Source organism: Mauremys mutica, chromosome 26 (assembly GCF_020497125.1).
Source record: "Mauremys mutica isolate MM-2020 ecotype Southern chromosome 26, ASM2049712v1, whole genome shotgun sequence".
NCBI lineage: Eukaryota > Metazoa > Chordata > Testudines > Geoemydidae > Mauremys > Mauremys mutica.
This window is the reverse complement of record NC_059097.1, coordinates 8,161,877-8,168,920: the sequence shown is the minus strand read 5'-3', so window position 1 is coordinate 8,168,920 and position 7,044 is coordinate 8,161,877. Positions and strand designations below refer to the sequence as shown.

Sequence of the window (7,044 nt, the reverse complement as noted above, 5' to 3'; positions counted from 1 at the left end):
TGACTCCCAGACCTTACAGCACAGTGACAACCACACTGCACAATTCTCATAACTTCATATGCATGAATGGTCTACATCTATGGGTAGAGAAATGACTTTCAGCAGATCATATCCTTTCCCTGATACTTTACAAGTCATGCTCTATATGTAAGATCACGATGACATGAAAATGAGGATTATGGGGGTTACAGCCGCTCCCCCAAAGGTATAGAATGTCACACTGAGATTCTATGTTCATTTGTTCTGTAACAGCATTACAGAGATCCAATGACTGACCAATGGCATTTCCAAGTGCTAAAATAGCAAGCGATGTCAGTCTCTCATTGGCCATCAGCGATTGAAGATGTGGTTTAATGAGCCGGAGCTTCAAGGCGAGGGTGGCTCTGTCCACTGCCTTCCGTTGCACTGCTGGGCCCCAAGTCCCTGGTGGCCAATATGTGACGCTGGGAGAAGAGAGTGGGGTGGCAAGTGGCGGCAGGACTTTTGCCACCAGGGTCTAGCTGCCCAACTTCCTCCTGGTACTGCTGGCCCCCCGTCGCCTTCAGGTAACCCAGGAACTAAGGCAGGAATAGGGCGAGGAAGCAAGTAAAGCCGAGCAAGGAAGGCAAAAGTGAATCTTGTCTTCATGGGCCGCTCGCAATGACGTCCTTTTTCTGTGCCACAGCTGACAACAACACCCCAGACAGAAAAGCAGAAGCCCAAAAAGAAACCAAGCAGCTGCTGAAGTAGTTCAGATGGGAGCGTGCTAGACTAACAGGCTCTTCTATCCCGCTTTGTGCACGGGTGGGATGTTTTCTGAAAGTGCAGCAGTTCCTTTAACTGCCACGAGTCCCTCATTTCAGGCTATGCAGCAGGAAAAGGCAGCATGGGCTTCTACACCGAGTTGGCCCACCTGACCTTTCATTCTTCTCTTGCTCTTTGTCAGCAAGGGGAAGAAAAAGAAGCTCTCCCTCAAGCTGGAGTCACAAGGGCGACGTAAGGATGACTTCCTGAGTGCCCGCTCCAGTCCTCTGCTCTGCCAGCTGACCCATCGAAGGGCTGTCACTACTTTCTCCAGGTTTGTCCATCGGTCTGTGTCAGGGTGAGCAACAACCAAGCAGATGGAGTTTCTGTAGTGTAGTGGTTATCATGTTTGCCTAACATGCAAAAGGTCCCTGGTTCAAAACCAGGCAGAAACATGCTGGCTTCCTTTTGCCAGATCCCCTTGCTGTTCAGGAAGGCCTCCTCCTTCTCCTATTGGCCTGTCCCTGGGATAACTCCAACCCCTGCATGACAGAGGGTGCTGACAGCAGTGGAGAAAGCACCTTGGCGTCAGGCTGGAGAACCTAGAGGAGTGCGGCGTGTTACCTTTTGGAGGCTTGTGGCTTGGCCTCCTCTGCTGTTGGAGGTTGGCCGGTGGAGGCCGACTCTTCCTGCTGGCCTCCTCTGCGTGACTTGCCAAAGGAGGAAGTGAGGCAGGAATGGGGCAAAAGAGGAAAGTCGAGCTGAGGAAGGCAGGGCAGAAGCTAAGCGCCTCAGTGCGGCTCAGTGGGGTTAGTAGAGCGTCACCATTCGTTCTGCAAAGCCTGAGGAGGTGCGGTTGGCTGCTGGGAGGCAGAATCCTGTGCCTGCCTCTTGGCTTCCCAGGGATGGCTCCTTGCAGCCCAGGAGAAGCGGGGTTCTGGGGGGAAGGAAAAGCAGCAATGGCGAGGCTGAGTGGGCTCCTTTCTGGCCGAGATGGTGGGTCTGGGAGTTGCCTGTAAGCCATAAGTGGACTTGGTGGAGTGAAAACCGCTGCTCCATTCTGGCTGACCTGGGGGAGCCATTAATGACTTGGGAGTGGGGGCAGGGCACTGGCTGTGAGCAAATGGGATCCAGGAAGCCCCAGCCTGCCCCTCCAGGGGCCGAGTCTTCTTCTTCTCTCCTGCCATGGGGAGCCCGGCCTTAAGCCTGCCCAGCATGCACTGCAGCTCGAGCATTAAGCCTTCCTGTGGCATAACCGAACTACGGCCTAGTGTAATCAGGTGTAAAGTTTAGATTGTGAATTTATCTTTAATTTCCATGGTAACTTACTTTGATCTTTTATGCCTACCACTTATAATCCTTAAAACTCCATCTTTCTGTAGTTAATAAATCTATTTTATGAAACTGGTGTATTTTGCTTGAAGTTCTTGGGAAATCGCAGCTCCATTACAAGGCTGGTTCATGTACTATGCACAGTGAGGGAGGGGTGGGCTCTGCGTAATAAACTCACGCTGATCAGGCTTCTGATTAAGGAAAGATGGTATGATCCAGGGGCGCAAGGCTGCAGAGCTGGGGGAATTGGCGGGAGGCTCTCTATCATTAGTGTTATGAGTGGCTGGGAGAAGCATTCATGTAATAAGTGGATGTGTCCCTACCTGTGGATGTCTGTGTAAGTGCAATATCTGCCAGAGATTCACAGCTCCTCACAGCATCATAGTGTGAGGGGGAGCTCAGGGGTCCCACTGTTCAGGTTGCATCCCATAGATCCCATCACAGACTTTCAACAACCACAGCAGATGTTCACTGAAACAGTGAGAGAGATGGCAAAATAGTGATCTCCAGGGCCTGCAGACATCAAACTATCAGGAATTCTGCGCACAGAGAGGACCCTGCAAGTGGAAAATGCCTTTGGAAAAGACCCTTCTGTCGCCAGCTGTGGTTGTACAGTGCTTAGTGCTCTGTGTTGTGGCCTCAAGAGCCATGGATGCAAGTTGAGTTACGGTGACCTTTTCCTTGTCTCCACGTTTCTTAGGTGCCTCTTTCCAACACTTGTCAGAAAAAACTACCGGTTTCTTTTGGAAGCATTGCAAGGCAGAGGCAGTCCTCTCTGTTTCCTCAAAAATTGACCAAAAGGTGGGAGGAGTGGACACATTTGGCAAGGCACTACTGGGTGCTGCATCTCTAACCTCCACTTTACCTGGCAGGTGCCTCTGGGACTTTTCTCCCAGCTGCTCCATTTTTCATCAGTGACAATCAAAAGGAAGATGACATGACATCTGTGTGCAGACATCCCCAGCGAATCACAAGGACGTGTGGCGCAGGCTCTTGTGTTGCAGCAATTGCAGTTGAAGCAACCACCATGCTAATGCCAGTCACAGCAGCCTTTTCATCAACTCCAGGCTTGTGATTTGATTCTTTCCAATGTTTCTCTCCAAAGAAACCTTTTCCTTAGCAAGCAATTACTTGGATAACAAGGGAGGTCTCTTCTGTTTCCTGGAAAGACACAGGAAAATGTGAGCAGAGGAGACAAAAGCCACACAACAAGGCACCACTGGGAGCTGAACCCAGGATCTCCTATTTACTAGACAGGTACTTTAGCCAGCTAAGCCATGGTGCCTGCCTCAAGAAAATACTTGCAACTGTTCCATTTGATGGTCCAGGACAACACCTGCAAATTCCAAACTACAGACGTTCCCCATTTCCCTCAAGACTTGCAAGGAAGAACTGGCAGGCCAAGCCAGGATCTCCTGGTTACTAGGAAGTCACTTCAGCCAGCTCTTCCCAAAGATCACTATCCAGAGACTTTTAAACAGCCACTACAGATGTTCACCGACAAAGAGATGCCAAAATGGAGTTCTCCACTGCCTGCAGCCATCACACTACCAGGAGTTCTGTGCACAGAGAGGCCCCTGCTGGTGGCAAAAGGCTTTGGTAGAGACTCTTCTGACACCACCCGTTCTCATATAGTGTTTAGCGCTCTGTGTTGTGGCTTCAGCATCCACAGATGCCAGTTCAGTTAGGGGACATTTTTCCTGTCTCCACATTTGTCTAATGGCTCCTTTCAACACTTGTCACCAAAAAGACCTGTTTCTTTTGCAAGCGATGTACAGCTAGGCAAAGGCAGTCTTCTCCATTTCCTCAAAAGATCACCAAGCTGTGGGGAGAGGAGACGCATTCAGCCAAGCTGGATGCTGAATCTCCTCTTTCTTCAGCAGGTGTCTGTGAAGGACACAAATCTCCACTGTGTAGAGGTCAAGAATAGGAGTTTATTACACACAGTGATGGCGGAGTGGGCTTATTAGGCTCAGAGACACTATTAATTAATTAATTACAATAGAATATATAGATTTTCCAAGGGTGGGGGAAAGTGACAGCGTAGGCAGTTCCAAACCCTGGGATAGGTTTTGCAGCAAGACAAGATAGCACAGTAGCCAATGGTTAACAGGTTACATAATGTCTCCACCCATGGTCTCAAGTTAGCAAGTTAAGATTTCATTAATACTTTGATCATATGTTATTAGTATAAAATATATATGTTGAATTCTGATTTGAGGTCCATAGGAATGGAGCAACTCCTTTGATTGTCCAACAGGTACATTCCTAGGGGTTAAAGCAAAGAAACAGTGAAAGTCTATGGCAATAAAGATTGTTTTTGTGTTTCTAACGGCAGGCATTGGTCCCTGGGAAGGGAGGTGGAAGGATGCCATATCTTATACTGACGTGCCAACTTTTCATAAACTCAAGGTTGGCTCTGTGGGAAAAACGTCTCCCTACAGAAGAGACTAACACAATAGGAAAAGGGATTCTTTGCTCAATCTGCAACTCTGAATAAGACACGATTATTTAGTTCTTAGCTCCAACACCTGGCAATTTGCTGACCAGGCCTATCTTAGCAAGCAAGGCTTTCTGTTTACCCCAGCTTTCTCTTAGCTGATCACTATTTGCTAGGCCTCTGGTCCCTTGACCATACTCTGGACTTCGGGTCTGGAAAAGAGGTGGCACAATCCATAGACCAGGTTGTTAAATTACACTCACAGGCACTGATAATAGAGTTACTGAAAGTTTGGGAGTTAGGCGCTGATAGATCAGTGGTCCAAGCCCCTCGTAGACACCCCCCATCCCTCTGGGACAGGGGCAGGTCTGAGCTCTCACACCAACTGCTCATTGTGGCTGCCAGAACCTGTGAGTGGCTCATTTCGTTTGCACCCTGGGTTGAGTCCTGCTTTGTGCACCGTGTCTGAGAATGAAAATCCTAAACCACCCTTTGAAATGACGAATGCAGCAGGACGTGTCATTGTCCCTGCCCCAAAGCAGACAGACCAATGGAGAAATGCCGTCGAGTCCAAGGTAATATTCACTGCGGTTTTACCATTTCCACTTGCTAAATTCCCTCCTATCTGCCCAGCCCAGGTGTCCTCTGCCTCAGCTGCTGCTCCCGGCCTGCTCTAGAGTCAAACATGCAGGGCCCCCAGGGGAACAGAGGCTGGGACAGGGCAGCAGCCTGGGCTGGGCTAGGCAGATGCTGGGAGTTCTCGTTCCCTGAGAACCGGCCTGGCTCCCTTCTCAACAGCAAACAAATCAATTCCACGCCCCCTCCCCAGAAAAATCAGCCTGGAGCCAAGGGCAGCAGGGGATGATTCCCTCGAGTTCCCACCGAGGCAGGAGAGAACCCAGGGCCTTTCTAGCAGAGCTTATGGAACCAACGTGGGGAAACCAGCCTTTAATAACAGGCAGTTCACGTTTAAGCTCAGTGTTTTTAGCAATTTTTACAACCTTAAATCACTCTTCAATCGCAGTGTCACTATCCATAACATTGCTTCAGCCTTATAGGTTCCCAAGTGCAAAACTAAACATCTCTTCAAACACAAGAGAGTGCAGATCAGTCAGTGTTCAGAGTCATCCCACATAAAAGAATCATGTTGTGGTACATATTGACCTCATCATGTGGCCGTTGCCTTTCCCTCCGCTCTGTTAAAAGGTTTGGTATTTTGCACAGAAACTTTCTTCCTTCAGCCGAGACCTGGGAACCAAGGCTGCCAGACAAACACCTTTAAGAGGAGGCGTAACCTGTCAAAAAATGATCTCCCTCCTTCAGTTCAGTGACCGCCTGAAATGTTACTTATCCCGGCAGAGCCGGAGGATTGAAAGCAGCTACATCAAATCCCTGTGTAGCTAGCAGGAATGAACACAAACACTCCCTGCTATCTGAAGAGATGTTTAGTTTTACCCTTGGTAAACTAGAAGTCTAAAGGGAAGGAAGGTGGTGCCATATATAAAGAGTGAAACACAAAACAATTATCATAGTTATGCCCATAGTGACTGCAAAATATTTCTATATTCTTCTTATCATCAGTGTATTATTTTCTCTGGCGTCTATACATTGACTATGCCTTGACCAAGAAATTTGAATCTTGATAAACTGATTAAAGTTGATTAACTACCCCTGGTTAAGGCAATGGACTTGATACCCACTCGGGCGTCCCTACACAGGTTCAGGTACTAACAACAGTGGCTGCCTTTTAGCCATAGCTTTTAATCAGGGCAATACATTGATCCTGTGAAATCATTTCCCAGCCGGAGTCCATCGCCCACATTCCTTAGGGCATTGGGCCACTATGGGGACGTTTCATTTCCCTCCTCAATTTCACACAGAGACACAATTTCCTTTGCACAGATCCATGAACAGCAAAACCTCCCTGTGTCTCTGAGAGCTCTTAGAAGGAAGAGACCATGGATGCTGAGCAATCCGCCGTTGTGACCTGCACAGGATGCGCCATGTTCGTCTTCCTTCCACAGGATAGGAGCGACTTTGTCTGTACCAAGTGCAAGCTGATCTCCATCTTGGAAGAGAAGATTCAAGGTCTGGAGAAACGAATAACAACCCTGCATTCCATAAAAGAAAATGAGGATTTCCTGGATAGACATCAGGATCAGCTGCAGCGGGCACAACGTTCTGAAGATTCAGAGCAGGCTACGCAGCGGGGACAGAAGGCCAGCGAGGATAAGTGGCGGCATGTGACTTCCAGAAGGGGAAAGAGTACCAGAAACATCCATGTACCAGAAACACAGATACAGGTGAGCAACCGTTTTCATGTTCTCTCCACAGGTATTAGTGCAGAGAGTGGAGTAGATGATGCACCTGAGGGAACAGAGCAGAAGGAGACTCCACTGATTGGAAGGCATGAGATGCACCTTCCTAGGGATGGGGGTTCCACGACCACCACTCCCAAGAGGAGGAGGAGGGTGGTGGTGGTCGGGGACTCTCTCCTCAGGGGGACTGAGTCATCTATCTGCCGCCCTGACCGGGAGAACCGAGAGGTG

At 48.9% G+C, this 7,044-nt stretch overlaps 2 non-coding genes across 2 annotated transcripts; one reads left to right on the top strand and one right to left on the bottom strand.

Annotated features, from left to right (window-relative positions):
- Positions 1 to 1,105: 1,105 nt before the first annotated feature.
- On the top strand, positions 1,106 to 1,178 carry TRNAV-AAC. Its single transcript has one exon. It is a non-coding gene; the product is annotated as a tRNA-Val (tRNA).
- A 2,088-nt stretch (positions 1,179 to 3,266) lies between these two features.
- Positions 3,267 to 3,340, bottom strand: TRNAT-AGU. Its single transcript has one exon. It is a non-coding gene; the product is annotated as a tRNA-Thr (tRNA).
- Between the last annotated feature and the right edge of the window lie 3,704 nt (positions 3,341 to 7,044).